Genomic DNA, 20,174 nt, shown 5'->3' on the forward strand with positions numbered 1-20,174 from the left:
CTGACTTGGAAGTCACCTATACAACACAACCAGCACAATGTCCCCCATGCAATATGGCTAACTTGGAAGTCACCTATAGAACATGGCAACCAGCACAATGTCCCCCAAGCAAAATGGCTGACTTGGAAGTCACCTATACAACACAACCAGCACAATGTCCCCCATGCAACACGGCTGACTTGGAAGTCACCTATACAAGACAACCAGCACAATGTCCCCCATTCAATATGGCTGACTTGGAAGTCACCTATACAACACAACCAGCACAATGTCCCCCAAGCAATATGGCTCACTTGGAAGTCACCTATACAACATGGCAACCAGCACAATGTCCCCCATGCAATATGGCTGACTTGGAAGTCACCTATACAATACAACCAGCACAATGTCCCCCAAGCAATATGGCTGACTTGGAAGTCACCTATAGAACATGGCCACCAGCACAATGTCCCCCATGCAATAGGGCTGACTTGGAAGTCACCTATACAAGACAACCAGCACAATGTCCTCCATGCAATATGGCTGACTTGGAAGTCACCTATAGAACATGGCCACCAGCACAATGTCCCCCATGCAATATGGCTGACTTGGAAGTCACCTATAGAACATGGCAACCAGCACAATGTCCCCCAAGCAATATGGCTGACTTGGAAGTCACCTATACAAGACAACCAGCACAATTTCCCCCATGCAATATGGCTGACTTGGAAGTCACCTATAGGACATGGCAACCAGCACAATGTCCCCCATGCAATATGGCTGACTTGGAAGTCACCTATACAACACAACCAGCACAATGTCCCCCATGCAATATGGCTGACTTGGAAGTCACCTATACAACACAACCAGCACAATGTCCCCCATGCAATATGGCTAACTTGGAAGTCACCTATAGAACATGGCAACCAGCACAATGTCCCCCAAGCAATATGGCTGACTTGGAAGTCACCTATACAACATGGCAACCAGCACAATGTCCCCCATGCAATATGGCTGACTTGGAAGTCACCTATACAAGACAACCAGCACAATGTCCCCATGCAATATGGCTGACTTGGAAGTCACCTATAGAACATGGCCACCAGCACAATGTCCCCCATGCAATATGGCTGACTTGGAAGTCACCTATACAACATGGCAACCAGCACAATGTCCCCAAAGCAATATGGCTCACTTGGAAGTCACCTATACAACATGGCAACCAGCACAATGTCCCCCATGCAATATGGCTGACTTGGAAGTCACCTATAGAACATGGCCACCAGCACAATGTCCCCCATGCAACACGGCTGACTTGGAAGTCACCTATACAAGACAACCAGCACAATGTCCCCCATGCAATATGGCTGACTTGGAAGTCACCTATACAAGACAACCAGCACAATGTCCCCCAAGCAATATGGCTGACTTGGAAGTCACCTATAGAACATGGCCACCAGCACAATGTCCCCCATGCAATATGGCTGACTTGGAAGTCACCTATACAACATGGCAACCAGCACAATGTCCCCCAAGCAATATGGCTCACTTGGAAGTCACCTATACAACATGGCAACCAGCACAATGTCCCCCATGCAATATGGCTGACTTGGAAGTCACCTATAGAACATGGCCACCAGCACAATGTCCCCCATGCAACACGGCTGACTTGGAAGTCACCTATACAACACAACCAGCACAATGTCCCCCAAGCAATATGGCTCACTTGGAAGTCACCTATACAACATGGCAACCAGCACAATGTCCCCCATGCAATATGGCTGACTTGGAAGTCACCTATACAACATGGCAACCAGCACAATGTCCCCCATGCAATATGGCTGACTTGGAAGTCACCTATACAATACAACCAGCACAATGTCCCCCAGGCAATATGGCTGACTTGGAAGTCACCTATACAACATGGCAACCAGCACAATGTCCCCCATGTAATATGGCTGACTTGGAAGTCACCTATACAATACAACCAGCACAATGTCCCCCAGGCAATATGGCTGACTTGGAAGTCACCTATACAACATGGCAACCAGCACAATGTCCCCCAAGCAATATGGCTGACTTGGAAGTCACCTATACAACATGGCAACCAGCACAATGTCCCCCATGCAATATGGCTGACTTGGAAGTCACCTATACAACATGGCAACCAGCACAATGTCCCCCATGCAATATGGCTGACTTGGAAGTCAACTATAGAACATGGCCACCAGCACAATGTCCCCCATGCAATATGGCTGACTTGGAAGTCACCTATAGAACATGGCAACCAGCACAATGTCCCCCAAGCAATATGGCTGACTTGGAAGTCACCTATACAAGACAACCAGCACAATTTCCCCCATGCAATATGGCTGACTTGGAAGTCACCTATAGGACATGGCAACCAGCACAATGTCCCCCATGCAATATGGCTGACTTGGAAGTCACCTATACAACACAACCAGCACAATGTCCCCCATGCAATATGGCTGACTTGGAAGTCACCTATACAACACAACCAGCACAATGTCCCCCATGCAATATTGCTAACTTGGAAGTCACCTATAGAACATGGCAACCAGCACAATGTCCCCCAAGCAATATGGCTGACTTGGAAGTCACCTATACAACATGGCCACCAGGACAATGTCCCCCAAGCAATATGGCTCACTTGGAAGTCACCTATACAATACAACCAGCACAATGTCCCCCATGCAATATGGCTGACTTGGAAGTCACCTATACAATACAACCAGCACAATGTCCCCCATGCAATATGGCTGACTTGGAAGTCACCTATACAACACAACCAGCACAATGTCCCCCATGCAATATGGCTGACTTGGAGGTCACCTATACAACATGGCAACCAGCACAATGTCCCCCATGCAATATGGCTGACTTGGAAGTCACCTATACAACATGGCAACCAGCACAATGTCCCCCATGCAATATGGCTGACTTGGAAGTCACCTATACAAGACAACCAGCACAATGTCCCCATGCAATATGGCTGACTTGGAAGTCACCTATAGAACATGGCCACCAGCACAATGTCCCCCATGCAATATGGCTGACTTGGAAGTCACCTATACAACATGGCAACCAGCACAATGTCCCCCAAGCAATATGGCTCACTTGGAAGTCACCTATACAACATGGCAACCAGCACAATGTCCCCCATGCAATATGGCTGACTTGGAAGTCACCTATAGAACATGGCCACCAGCACAATGTCCCCCATGCAACACGGCTGACTTGGAAGTCACCTATACAAGACAACCAGCACAATGTCCCCCATGCAATATGGCTGACTTGGAAGTCACCTATACAAGACAACCAGCACAATGTCCCCCAAGCAATATGGCTGACTTGGAAGTCACCTATAGAAAATGGCCACCAGCACAATGTCCCCCATGCAATATGGCTGACTTGGAAGTCACCTATACAAGACAACCAGCACAATGTCCCCATGCAATATGGCTGACTTGGAAGTCACCTATAGAACATGGCCACCAGCACAATGTCCCCCATGCAATATGGCTGACTTGGAAGTCACCTATACAACATGGCAACCAGCACAATGTCCCCCAAGCAATATGGCTCACTTGGAAGTCACCTATACAACATGGCAACCAGCACAATGTCCCCCATGCAATATGGCTGACTTGGAAGTCACCTATAGAACATGGCCACCAGCACAATGTCCCCCATGCAACACGGCTGACTTGGAAGTCACCTATACAAGACAACCAGCACAATGTCCCCCATGCAATATGGCTGACTTGGAAGTCACCTATACAAGACAACCAGCACAATGTCCCCCAAGCAATATGGCTGACTTGGAAGTCACCTATAGAAAATGGCCACCAGCACAATGTCCCCCATGCAATATGGCTGACTTGGAAGTCACCTATACAAGACAACCAGCACAATGTCCCCATGCAATATGGCTGACTTGGAAGTCACCTATAGAACATGGCCACCAGCACAATGTCCCCCATGCAATATGGCTGACTTGGAAGTCACCTATACAACATGGCAACCAGCACAATGTCCCCCAAGCAATATGGCTCACTTGGAAGTCACCTATACAACATGGCAACCAGCACAATGTCCCCCATGCAATATGGCTGACTTGGAAGTCACCTATAGAACATGGCCACCAGCACAATGTCCCCCATGCAACACGGCTGACTTGGAAGTCACCTATACAAGACAACCAGCACAATGTCCCCCATGCAATATGGCTGACTTGGAAGTCACCTATACAAGACAACCAGCACAATGTCCCCCAAGCAATATGGCTGACTTGGAAGTCACCTATAGAAAATGGCCACCAGCACAATGTCCCCCATGCAATTTGGCTGACTTGGAAGTCACCTCTACAACATGGCAACCAGCACAATGTCCCCCAAGCAATATGGCTCACTTGGAAGTCACCTATACAACATGGCAACCAGTACAATGTCCCCCATGCAATATGGCTGACTTGGAAGTCACCTATAGAACATGGCCACCAGCACAATGTCCCCCATGCAACACGGCTGACTTGGAAGTCACCTATACAACACAACCAGCACAATGTCCCCCAAGCAATATGGCTCACTTGGAAGTCACCTATACAACATGGCAACCGGCACAATGTCCCCCATGCAATATGGCTGACTTAGAAGTCACCTATACAACATGGCAACCAGCACAATGTCCCCCATGCAATATGGCTGACTTGGAAGTCACCTATACAATACAACCAGCACAATGTCCCCCAGGCAATATGGCTGACTTGGAAGTCACCTATACAACATGGCTACCAGCACAATGTCCCCCATGCAATATGGCTGACTTGGAAGTCACCTATACAATACAACCAGCACAATGTCCCCCAGGCAATATGGCTGACTTGGAAGTCACCTATACAACATGGCAACCAGCACAATGTCCCCCAAGCAATATGGCTGACTTGGAAGTCACCTATACAACATGGCAACCAGCACAATGTCCCCCATGCAATATGGCTGACTTGGAAGTCACCTATACAACATGGCAACCAGCACAATGTCCGCCATGCAATATGGCTGACTTGGAAGTCACCTATACAACATGGCAACCAGCACAATGTCCCCCATGCAATATGGCTGACTTGGAAGTCACCTATACCACATGGCCACCAGCACAATGTCCCCCATGCAATATGGCTGACTTGGAGGTCACCTATACAACATGGCAACCAGCACAATGTCCCCCATGCAATATGGCTGACTTGGAAGTCACCTATACAACATGGCAACCAGCACAATGTCCCCCATGCAATATGGCTGACTTGGAAGTCACCTATACAAGACAACCAGCACAATGTCCCCATGCAATATGGCTGACTTGGAAGTCACCTATAGAACATGGCCACCAGCACAATGTCCCCCATGCAATATGGCTGACTTGGAAGTCACCTATACAACATGGCAACCAGCACAATGTCCCCCAAGCAATATGGCTCACTTGGAAGTCACCTATACAACATGGCAACCAGCACAATGTCCCCCATGCAATATGGCTGACTTGGAAGTCACCTATAGAACATGGCCACCAGCACAATGTCCCCCATGCAACACGGCTGACTTGGAAGTTACCTATACAAGACAACCAGCACAATGTCCCCCATGCAATATGGCTGACTTGGAAGTCACCTATACAAGACAACCAGCACAATGTCCCCCAAGCAATATGGCTGACTTGGAAGTCACCTATAGAAAATGGCCACCAGCACAATGTCCCCCATGCAATATGGCTGACTTGGAAGTCACCTCTACAACATGGCAACCAGAACAATGTCCCCCAAGCAATATGGCTCACTTGGAAGTCACCTATACAACATGGCAACCAGCACAATGTCCCCCATGCAATATGGCTGACTTGGAAGTCACCTATAGAACATGGCCACCAGCACAATGTCCCCCATGCAACACGGCTGACTTGGAAGTCACCTATACAACACAACCAGCACAATGTCCCCCAAGCAATATGGCTCACTTGGAAGTCACCTATACAACATGGCAACCAGCACAATGTCCCCCATGCAATATGGCTGACTTAGAAGTCACCTATACAACATGGCAACCAGCACAATGTCCCCCATGCAATATGGCTGACTTGGAAGTCACCTATACAATACAACCAGCACAATGTCCCCCAGGCAATATGGCTGACTTGGAAGTCACCTATACAACATGGCAACCAGCACAATGTCCCCCATGCAATATGGCTGACTTGGAAGTCACCTATACAATACAACCAGCACAATGTCCCCCAGGCAATATGGCTGACTTGGAAGTCACCTATACAACATGGCAACCAGCACAATGTCCCCCAAGCAATATGGCTGACTTGGAAGTCACCTATACAACATGGCAACCAGCACAATGTCCCCCATGCAATATGGCTGACTTGAAAGTCACCTATACAACATGGCAACCAGCACAATGTCCCCCATGCAATATGGCTGACTTGGAAGTCACCTATACAACATGGCAACCAGCACAATGTCCCCCATGCAATATGGCTGACTTGGAAGTCACCTATACCACATGGCCACCAGCACAATGTCCCCCATGCAATATGGCTGACTTGGAAGTCACCTATACAACATGGCAACCAGCACAATGTCCCCCATGCAATATGGCTGACTTGGAAGTCACCTATACAACATGGCAACCAGCACAATGTCCCCCATGCAATATGGCTGACTTGGAAGTCACCTATACAATACAACCAGCACAATGTCCCCCAGGCAATATGGCTGACTTGGAAGTCACCTATACAACATGGCAACCAGCACAATGTCCCCCATGCAATATGGCTGACTTGGAAGTCACCTATACAATACAACCAGCACAATGTCCCCCAGGCAATATGGCTGACTTGGAAGTCACCTATACAACATGGCAACCAGCACAATGTCCCCCAAGCAATATGGCTGACTTGGAAGTCACCTATACAACATGGCAACCAGCACAATGTCCCCCATGCAATATGGCTGACTTGGAAGTCACCTATACAACATGGCAACCAGCACAATGTCCGCCATGCAATATGGCTGACTTGGAAGTCACCTATACAACATGGCAACCAGCACAATGTCCCCCATGCAATATGGCTGACTTGGAAGTCACCTATACCACATGGCCACCAGCACAATGTCCCCCATGCAATATGGCTGACTTGGAGGTCACCTATACAACATGGCAACCAGCACAATGTCCCCCATGCAATATGGCTGACTTGGAAGTCACCTATACAACATGGCAACCAGCACAATGTCCCCCATGCAATATGGCTGACTTGGAAGTCACCTATACAAGACAACCAGCACAATGTCCCCATGCAATATGGCTGACTTGGAAGTCACCTATAGAACATGGCCACCAGCACAATGTCCCCCATGCAATATGGCTGACTTGGAAGTCACCTATACAACATGGCAACCAGCACAATGTCCCCCAAGCAATATGGCTCACTTGGAAGTCACCTATACAACATGGCAACCAGCACAATGTCCCCCATGCAATATGGCTGACTTGGAAGTCACCTATAGAACATGGCCACCAGCACAATGTCCCCCATGCAACACGGCTGACTTGGAATTCACCTATACAAGACAACCAGCACAATGTCCCCCATGCAATATGGCTGACTTGGAAGTCACCTATACAAGACAACCAGCACAATGTCCCCCAAGCAATATGGCTGACTTGGAAGTCACCTATAGAAAATGGCCACCAGCACAATGTCCCCCATGCAATATGGCTGACTTGGAAGTCACCTCTACAACATGGCAACCAGAACAATGTCCCCCAAGCAATATGGCTCACTTGGAAGTCACCTATACAACATGGCAACCAGCACAATGTCCCCCATGCAATATGGCTGACTTGGAAGTCACCTATAGAACATGGCCACCAGCACAATGTCCCCCATGCAACACGGCTGACTTGGAAGTCACCTATACAACACAACCAGCACAATGTCCCCCAAGCAATATGGCTCACTTGGAAGTCACCTATACAACATGGCAACCAGCACAATGTCCCCCATGCAATATGGCTGACTTAGAAGTCACCTATACAACATGGCAACCAGCACAATGTCCCCCATGCAATATGGCTGACTTGGAAGTCACCTATACAATACAACCAGCACAATGTCCCCCAGGCAATATGGCTGACTTGGAAGTCACCTATACAACATGGCAACCAGCACAATGTCCCCCATGCAATATGGCTGACTTGGAAGTCACCTATACAATACAACCAGCACAATGTCCCCCAGGCAATATGGCTGACTTGGAAGTCACCTATACAACATGGCAACCAGCACAATGTCCCCCAAGCAAAATGGCTGACTTGGAAGTCACCTATACAACATGGCAACCAGCACAATGTCCCCCATGCAATATGGCTGACTTGGAAGTCACCTATACAACATGGCAACCAGCACAATGTCCCCCATGCAATATGGCTGACTTGGAAGTCACCTATACAACATGGCAACCAGCACAATGTCCCCCATGCAATATGGCTGACTTGGAAGTCACCTATACCACATGGCCACCAGCACAATGTCCCCCATGCAATATGGCTGACTTGGAAGTCACCTATACAAGACAACCAGCACAATGTCCACCATGCAATATGGCTGACTTGGAAGTCACCTATAGGACATGGCAACCAGCACAATGTCCCCCAAGCAATATGGCTGACTTGGAAGTCACCTATACAAGACAACCAGCACAATGTCAGAAATGCAATATGACTGACTTGGAAGTCACCTATAGAACATGGCCACCAGCACAATGTCCCCCATGCAATATGGCTGACTTGGAAGTCACCTGTTCAACATGGCAACCAGCACAATGTCCCCCAAGCAATATGGCTGACTTGGAAGTCACCTATAGAACATGGCCACCAGCACAATGTCCCCCAAGCAATATGGCTGACTTGGAAGTCACCTACAGAACATGGCAACCGGCACAATGTACCCCAAGCAATATGGCTGACTTGGAAGTCACCTATACAAGACAACCAGCACAATGTCCCCAATGCAACACGGCTGACTTGGAAGTCACCAATACAAGCCAACCAGCACAATGTCCCCCATGCAATATGGCTGACTTGGAAGTCACCTATACAACACAACCAGCACAATGTCCCCCAAGCAATATGGCTCAATTGGAAGTCACCTATACAACATGGCAACCAGCACAATGTCCCCCAAGCAATATGGCTGACTTGGAAGTCACCTATAGAACATGGCCACCAGCTCAATGTCCCCCATGCAATATGGCTGACTTGGAAGTCACCTATACAAGACAACCAGCACAATGTCCCCCATGCAATATGGCTGACTTGGAAGTCACCTATAGAACATGGCCACCAGCACAATGTCCCCCATGCAATATGGCTGACTTGGAAGTCACCTATAGAACATGGCAACCAGCACAATGTAACCCAAGCAATATGGCTGACTTGGAAGTCACCTATACAAGACAACCAGCACAATTTCCCCCATGCAATATGGCTGACTTGGAAGTCACCTATAGGACATGGCAACCAGCACAATGTCCCCCATGCAATATGGCTGACTTGGAAGTCACCTATACAATACAACCAGCACAATGTCCCCCATGCAATTTGGCTGAATTGGAAGTCACCTATACAACATGGCAACCAGCACAATGTCCCCCATGCAATATGGCTGACTTGGAAGTCACCTATAGAACATGGCCACCAGCACAATGTCCCCCAAGCAATATGGCTGACTTGGAAGTCACCTATAGAACATGGCCACCAGCACAATGTCCCCCAAGCAATATGGCTGACTTGGAAGTCACCTATAGAACATGGCAACCAGCACAATGTCCCCCAAGCAATATGGCTGACTTGGAAGTCACCTATACAAGACAACCAGCACAATGTCCCCCATGCAATATGGCTGACTTGGAAGTCACCTATAGGACATGGCAACCAGCACAATGTCCCCCATGCAATATGGCTGACTTGGAAGTCACCTATAGAACATGGCCACCAGCACAATGTCCGCCAAGCAATATGGCTCACTTGGAAGTCACCTATACAATACAACCAGCACAATGTCCCCCATGCAATATGGCTGACTTGGAAGTCACCTATACAATACAACCAGCACAATGTCCCAAATGCAATATGGCTGACTTGGAAGTCACCTATAGAACATGGCCACCAGCACAATGTCCCCCATGCAATATGGCTGACTTGGAAGTCACCTATACAACATGGCAACCAGCACAATGTCCCCCATGTAATATGGCTGACTTGGGAGTCACCTATACAATACAACCAGCACAATGTCCCCAAAGCAATATGGCTGACTTGGAAGTCACCTATACAAGACAACCAGCACAATGTCCCCCATGCAATATGGCTGACTTGGAAGTCACCTATACAATACAACCAGCACAATGTCCCCCATGCAATATGGCTGATTTGGAATTCACCTATACAACACAACCAGCACAATGTCCCCCATGCAATATGGCTGACTTGGAAGTCACCTATAGAACATGGCCACCAGCACAATGTCCCCCATGCAATATGGCTGACTTGGAAGTCACCTATACAACATGGCAACCAGAACAATGTCCCCTATGCAATATGGCTGACTTGGAAGTCACCTATACAATACAACCAGCACAATGTCCCCCAAGCAATATGGCTGACTTGGAAGTCACCTATACAAGACAACCAGCACAATGTCCCCCATGCAATATGGCTGACTTGGAAGTCACCTATAGGACATGGCCACCAGCACAATGTCCCCCATGCAATATGGCTGACTTGGAAGTCACCTATACAATACAACCAGCACAATGTCCCCCATGCAATATGGCTGACTTGGAAGTCACCTATACAATACAACCAGCACAATGTCCCCCATGCAATATGGCTGATTTGGAAGTCACCTATACAACACAACCAGCACAATGTCCCCTATGCAATATGGCTGACTTGGAAGTCACCTATACAAGACAACCAGCACAATGTCCCCCATGCAATATGGCTGACTTGGAAGTCACCTATAGAACATGGCCACCAGCCCAATGTCCCCCATGCAATATGGCTGACTTGGAAGTCACCTATACAACATGGCAACCAGCACAATGTCCCCCATGCAATATGGCTGACTTGGAAGTCACCTATAGAACATGGCCACCAGCACAATGTAACCCATGCAATATGGCTGACTTGGAAGTCACCTATACAACATGGCAACCAGCACAATGTCCCCCAAGCAATATGGCTGACTTGAAAGTCACCTATAGAACATGGCCACCAGCACAATGTCCCCCAAGCAATATGGCTGACTTGGAAGTCACCTATACAAGACAACCAGCACAATGTCCACCATGCAATATGGCTGACTTGGAAGTCACCTATAGGACATGGCAACCAGCACAATGTCCCCCAAGCAATATGGCTGACTTGGAAGTCACCTATACAAGACAACCAGCACAATGTCAGAAATGCAATATGACTGACTTGGAAGTCACCTATAGAACATGGCCACCAGCACAATGTCCCCCATGCAATATGGCTGACTTGGAAGTCACCTGTTCAACATGGCAACCAGCACAATGTCCCCCAAGCAATATGGCTGACTTGGAAGTCACCTATAGAACATGGCCACCAGCACAATGTCCCCCAAGCAATATGGCTGACTTGGAAGTCACCTACAGAACATGGCAACCGGCACAATGTACCCCAAGCAATATGGCTGACTTGGAAGTCACCTATACAAGACAACCAGCACAATGTCCCCAATGCAACACGGCTGACTTGGAAGTCACCAATACAAGCCAACCAGCACAATGTCCCCCATGCAATATGGCTGACTTGGAAGTCACCTATACAACACAACCAGCACAATGTCCCCCAAGCAATATGGCTCAATTGGAAGTCACCTATACAACATGGCAACCAGCACAATGTCCCCCAAGCAATATGGCTGACTTGGAAGTCACCTATAGAACATGGCCACCAGCTCAATGTCCCCCATGCAATATGGCTGACTTGGAAGTCACCTATACAAGACAACCAGCACAATGTCCCCCATGCAATATGGCTGACTTGGAAGTCACCTATAGAACATGGCCACCAGCACAATGTCCCCCATGCAATATGGCTGACTTGGAAGTCACCTATAGAACATGGCAACCAGCACAATGTAACCCAAGCAATATGGCTGACTTGGAAGTCACCTATACAAGACAACCAGCACAATTTCCCCCATGCAATATGGCTGACTTGGAAGTCACCTATAGGACATGGCAACCAGCACAATGTCCCCCATGCAATATGGCTGACTTGGAAGTCACCTATACAATACAACCAGCACAATGTCCCCCATGCAATTTGGCTGAATTGGAAGTCACCTATACAACATGGCAACCAGCACAATGTCCCCCATGCAATATGGCTGACTTGGAAGTCACCTATAGAACATGGCCACCAGCACAATGTCCCCCAAGCAATATGGCTGACTTGGAAGTCACCTATAGAACATGGCCACCAGCACAATGTCCCCCAAGCAATATGGCTGACTTGGAAGTCACCTATAGAACATGGCAACCAGCACAATGTCCCCCAAGCAATATGGCTGACTTGGAAGTCACCTATACAAGACAACCAGCACAATGTCCCCCAGGCAATATGGCTGACTTGGAAGTCACCTATACAACATGGCAACCAGCACAATGTCCCCCATGCAATATGGCTGACTTGGAAGTCACCTATACAATACAACCAGCACAATGTCCCCCAGGCAATATGGCTGACTTGGAAGTCACCTATACAACATGGCAACCAGCACAATGTCCCCCAAGCAATATGGCTGACTTGGAAGTCACCTATACAACATGGCAACCAGCACAATGTCCCCCATGCAATATGGCTGACTTGGAAGTCACCTATACAACATGGCAACCAGCACAATGTCCGCCATGCAATATGGCTGACTTGGAAGTCACCTATACAACATGGCAACCAGCACAATGTCCCCCATGCAATATGGCTGACTTGGAAGTCACCTATACCACATGGCCACCAGCACAATGTCCCCCATGCAATATGGCTGACTTGGAGGTCACCTATACAACATGGCAACCAGCACAATGTCCCCCATGCAATATGGCTGACTTGGAAGTCACCTATACAACATGGCAACCAGCACAATGTCCCCCATGCAATATGGCTGACTTGGAAGTCACCTATAGAACATGGCAACCAGCACAATGTCCCCCAAGCAATATGGCTGACTTGGAAGTCACCTATACAAGACAACCAGCACAATGTCCCCCAGGCAATATGGCTGACTTGGAAGTCACCTATACAACATGGCAACCAGCACAATGTCCCCCATGCAATATGGCTGACTTGGAAGTCACCTATACAATACAACCAGCACAATGTCCCCCAGGCAATATGGCTGACTTGGAAGTCACCTATACAACATGGCAACCAGCACAATGTCCCCCAAGCAATATGGCTGACTTGGAAGTCACCTATACAACATGGCAACCAGCACAATGTCCCCCATGCAATATGGCTGACTTGGAAGTCACCTATACAACATGGCAACCAGCACAATGTCCGCCATGCAATATGGCTGACTTGGAAGTCACCTATACAACATGGCAACCAGCACAATGTCCCCCATGCAATATGGCTGACTTGGAAGTCACCTATACCACATGGCCACCAGCACAATGTCCCCCATGCAATATGGCTGACTTGGAGGTCACCTATACAACATGGCAACCAGCACAATGTCCCCCATGCAATATGGCTGACTTGGAAGTCACCTATACAACATGGCAACCAGCACAATGTCCCCCATGCAATATGGCTGACTTGGAAGTCACCTATACAAGACAACCAGCACAATGTCCCCATGCAATATGGCTGACTTGGAAGTCACCTATAGAACATGGCCACCAGCACAATGTCCCCCATGCAATATGGCTGACTTGGAAGTCACCTATACAACATGGCAACCAGCACAATGTCCCCCAAGCAATATGGCTCACTTGGAAGTCACCTATACAACATGGCAACCAGCACAATGTCCCCCATGCAATATGGCTGACTTGGAAGTCACCTATAGAACATGGCCACCAGCACAATGTCCCCCATGCAACACGGCTGACTTGGAATTCACCTATACAAGACAACCAGCACAATGTCCCCCATGCAATATGGCTGACTTGGAAGTCACCTATACAAGACAACCAGCACAATGTCCCCCAAGCAATATGGCTGACTTGGAAGTCACCTATAGAAAATGGCCACCAGCACAATGTCCCCCATGCAATATGGCTGACTTGGAAGTCACCTCTACAACATGGCAACCAGAACAATGTCCCCCAAGCAATATGGCTCACTTGGAAGTCACCTATACAACATGGCAACCAGCACAATGTCCCCCATGCAATATGGCTGACTTGGAAGTCACCTATAGAACATGGCCACCAGCACAATGTCCCCCATGCAACACGGCTGACTTGGAAGTCACCTATACAACACAACCAGCACAATGTCCCCCAAGCAATATGGCTCACTTGGAAGTCACCTATACAACATGGCAACCAGCACAATGTCCCCCATGCAATATGGCTGACTTAGAAGTCACCTATACAACATGGCAACCAGCACAATGTCCCCCATGCAATATGGCTGACTTGGAAGTCACCTATACAATACAACCAGCACAATGTCCCCCAGGCAATATGGCTGACTTGGAAGTCACCTATACAACATGGCAACCAGCACAATGTCCCCCATGCAATATGGCTGACTTGGAAGTCACCTATACAATACAACCAGCACAATGTCCCCCAGGCAATATGGCTGACTTGGAAGTCACCTATACAACATGGCAACCAGCACAATGTCCCCCAAGCAAAATGGCTGACTTGGAAGTCACCTATACAACATGGCAACCAGCACAATGTCCCCCATGCAATATGGCTGACTTGGAAGTCACCTATACAACATGGCAACCAGCACAATGTCCCCCATGCAATATGGCTGACTTGGAAGTCACCTATACAACATGGCAACCAGCACAATGTCCCCCATGCAATATGGCTGACTTGGAAGTCACCTATACCACATGGCCACCAGCACAATGTCCCCCATGCAATATGGCTGACTTGGAAGTCACCTATACAAGACAACCAGCACAATGTCCACCATGCAATATGGCTGACTTGGAAGTCACCTATAGGACATGGCAACCAGCACAATGTCCCCCAAGCAATATGGCTGACTTGGAAGTCACCTATACAAGACAACCAGCACAATGTCAGAAATGCAATATGACTGACTTGGAAGTCACCTATAGAACATGGCCACCAGCACAATGTCCCCCATGCAATATGGCTGACTTGGAAGTCACCTGTTCAACATGGCAACCAGCACAATGTCCCCCAAGCAATATGGCTGACTTGGAAGTCACCTATAGAACATGGCCACCAGCACAATGTCCCCCAAGCAATATGGCTGACTTGGAAGTCACCTACAGAACATGGCAACCGGCACAATGTACCCCAAGCAATATGGCTGACTTGGAAGTCACCTATACAAGACAACCAGCACAATGTCCCCAATGCAACACGGCTGACTTGGAAGTCACCAATACAAGCCAACCAGCACAATGTCCCCCATGCAATATGGCTGACTTGGAAGTCACCTATACAACACAACCAGCACAATGTCCCCCAAGCAATATGGCTCAATTGGAAGTCACCTATACAACATGGCAACCAGCACAATGTCCCCCAAGCAATATGGCTGACTTGGAAGTCACCTATAGAACATGGCCACCAGCTCAATGTCCCCCATGCAATATGGCTGACTTGGAAGTCACCTATACAAGACAACCAGCACAATGTCCCCCATGCAATATGGCTGACTTGGAAGTCACCTATAGAACATGGCCACCAGCACAATGTCCCCCATGCAATATGGCTGACTTGGAAGTCACCTATAGAACATGGCAACCAGCACAATGTAACCCAAGCAATATGGCTGACTTGGAAGTCACCTATACAAGACAACCAGCACAATTTCCCCCATGCAATATGGCTGACTTGGAAGTCACCTATAGGACATGGCAACCAGCACAATGTCCCCCATGCAATATGGCTGACTTGGAAGTCACCTATACAATACAACCAGCACAATGTCCCCCATGCAATTTGGCTGAATTGGAAGTCACCTATACAACATGGCAACCAGCACAATGTCCCCCATGCAATATGGCTGACTTGGAAGTCACCTATAGAACATGGCCACCAGCACAATGTCCCCCAAGCAATATGGCTGACTTGGAAGTCACCTATAGAACATGGCCACCAGCACAATGTCCCCCAAGCAATATGGCTGACTTGGAAGTCACCTATAGAACATGGCAACCAGCACAATGTCCCCCAAGCAATATGGCTGACTTGGAAGTCACCTATACAAGACAACCAGCACAATGTCCCCCATGCAATATGGCTGACTTGGAAGTCACCTATAGGACATGGCAACCAGCACAATGTCCCCCATGCAATATGGCTGACTTGGAAGTCACCTATAGAACATGGCCACCAGCACAATGTCCGCCAAGCAATATGGCTCACTTGGAAGTCACCTATACAATACAACCAGCACAATGTCCCCCATGCAATATGGCTGACTTGGAAGTCACCTATACAATACAACCAGCACAATGTCCCAAATGCAATATGGCTGACTTGGAAGTCACCTATAGAACATGGCCACCAGCACAATGTCCCCCATGCAATATGGCTGACTTGGAAGTCACCTATACAACATGGCAACCAGCACAATGTCCCCCATGTAATATGGCTGACTTGGAAGTCACCTATACAATACAACCAGCACAATGTCCCCAAAGCAATATGGCTGACTTGGAAGTCACCTATACAAGACAACCAGCACAATGTCCCCCATGCAATATGGCTGACTTGGAAGTCACCTATACAATACAACCAGCACAATGTCCCCCATGCAATATGGCTGATTTGGAATTCACCTATACAACACAACCAGCACAATGTCCCCCATGCAATATGGCTGACTTGGAAGTCACCTATAGAACATGGCCACCAGCACAATGTCCCCCATGCAATATGGCTGACTTGGAAGTCACCTATACAACATGGCAACCAGAACAATGTCCCCTATGCAATATGGCTGACTTGGAAGTCACCTATACAATACAACCAGCACAATGTCCCCCAAGCAATATGGCTGACTTGGAAGTCACCTATACAAGACAACCAGCACAATGTCCCCCATGCAATATGGCTGACTTGGAAGTCACCTATAGGACATGGCCACCAGCACAATGTCCCCCATGCAATATGGCTGACTTGGAAGTCACCTATACAATACAACCAGCACAATGTCCCCCATGCAATATGGCTGACTTGGAAGTCACCTATACAATACAACCAGCACAATGTCCCCCATGCAATATGGCTGATTTGGAAGTCACCTATACAACACAACCAGCACAATGTCCCCTATGCAATATGGCTGACTTGGAAGTCACCTATACAAGACAACCAGCACAATGTCCCCCATGCAATATGGCTGACTTGGAAGTCACCTATAGAACATGGCCACCAGCCCAATGTCCCCCATGCAATATGGCTGACTTGGAAGTCACCTATACAACATGGCAACCAGCACAATGTCCCCCATGCAATATGGCTGACTTGGAAGTCACCTATAGAACATGGCCACCAGCACAATGTAACCCATGCAATATGGCTGACTTGGAAGTCACCTATACAACATGGCAACCAGCACAATGTCCCCCAAGCAATATGGCTGACTTGAAAGTCACCTATAGAACATGGCCACCAGCACAATGTCCCCCAAGCAATATGGCTGACTTGGAAGTCACCTATACAAGACAACCAGCACAATGTCCACCATGCAATATGGCTGACTTGGAAGTCACCTATAGGACATGGCAACCAGCACAATGTCCCCCAAGCAATATGGCTGACTTGGAAGTCACCTATACAAGACAACCAGCACAATGTCAGAAATGCAATATGACTGACTTGGAAGTCACCTATAGAACATGGCCACCAGCACAATGTCCCCCATGCAATATGGCTGACTTGGAAGTCACCTGTTCAACATGGCAACCAGCACAATGTCCCCCAAGCAATATGGCTGACTTGGAAGTCACCTATAGAACATGGCCACCAGCACAATGTCCCCCAAGCAATATGGCTGACTTGGAAGTCACCTACAGAACATGGCAACCGGCACAATGTACCCCAAGCAATATGGCTGACTTGGAAGTCACCTATACAAGACAACCAGCACAATGTCCCCAATGCAACACGGCTGACTTGGAAGTCACCAATACAAGCCAACCAGCACAATGTCCCCCATGCAATATGGCTGACTTGGAAGTCACCTATACAACACAACCAGCACAATGTCCCCCAAGCAATATGGCTCAATTGGAAGTCACCTATACAACATGGCAACCAGCACAATGTCCCCCAAGCAATATGGCTGACTTGGAAGTCACCTATAGAACATGGCCACCAGCTCAATGTCCCCCATGCAATATGGCTGACTTGGAAGTCACCTATACAAGACAACCAGCACAATGTCCCCCATGCAATATGGCTGACTTGGAAGTCACCTATAGAACATGGCCACCAGCACAATGTCCCCCATGCAATATGGCTGACTTGGAAGTCACCTATAGAACATGGCAACCAGCACAATGTAACCCAAGCAATATGGCTGACTTGGAAGTCACCTATACAAGACAACCAGCACAATTTCCCCCATGCAATATGGCTGACTTGGAAGTCACCTATAGGACATGGCAACCAGCACAATGTCCCCCATGCAATATGGCTGACTTGGAAGTCACCTATACAATACAACCAGCACAATGTCCCCCATGCAATTTGGCTGAATTGGAAGTCACCTATACAACATGGCAACCAGCACAATGTCCCCCATGCAATATGGCTGACTTGGAAGTCACCTATAGAACATGGCCACCAGCACAATGTCCCCCAAGCAATATGGCTGACTTGGAAGTCACCTATAGAACATGGCCACCAGCACAATGTCCCCCAAGCAATATGGCTGACTTGGAAGTCACCTATAGAACATGGCAACCAGCACAATGTCCCCCAAGCAATATGGCTGACTTGGAAGTCACCTATACAAGACAACCAGCACAATGTCCCCCATGCAATATGGCTGACTTGGAAGTCACCTATAGGACATGGCAACCAGCACAATGTCCCCCATGCAATATGGCTGACTTGGAAGTCACCTATAGAACATGGCCACCAGCACAATGTCCGCCAAGCAATATGGCTCACTTGGAAGTCACCTATACAATACAACCAGCACAATGTCCCCCATGCAATATGGCTGACTTGGAAGTCACCTATACAATACAACCAGCACAATGTCCCAAATGCAATATGGCTGACTTGGAAGTCACCTATAGAACATGGCCACCAGCACAATGTCCCCCATGCAATATGGCTGACTTGGAAGTCACCTATACAACATGGCAACCAGCACAATGTCCCCCATGTAATATGGCTGACTTGGAAGTCACCTATACAATACAACCAGCACAATGTCCCCAAAGCAATATGGCTGACTTGGAAGTCACCTATACAAGACAACCAGCACAATGTCCCCCATGCAATATGGCTGACTTGGAAGTCACCTATACAATACAACCAGCACAATGTCCCCCATGCAATATGGCTGATTTGGAATTCACCTATACAACACAACCAGCACAATGTCCCCCATGCAATATGGCTGACTTGGAAGTCACCTATAGAACATGGCCACCAGCACAATGTCCCCCATGCAATATGGCTGACTTGGAAGTCACCTATACAACATGGCAACCAGAACAATGTCCCCTATGCAATATGGCTGACTTGGAAGTCACCTATACAATACAACCAGCACAATGTCCCCCAAGCAATATGGCTGACTTGGAAGTCACCTATACAAGACAACCAGCACAATGTCCCCCATGCAATATGGCTGACTTGGAAGTCACCTATAGGACATGGCCAC

This window comes from Petromyzon marinus, unplaced genomic scaffold (genome assembly GCF_048934315.1).
Source record: "Petromyzon marinus isolate PM22_M1 ecotype Great Lakes invasive population unplaced genomic scaffold, UKy_Petmar_22M1.pri1.0 PM_G_Scaffold_1, whole genome shotgun sequence".
Lineage (NCBI taxonomy): Eukaryota > Metazoa > Chordata > Hyperoartia > Petromyzontiformes > Petromyzontidae > Petromyzon > Petromyzon marinus.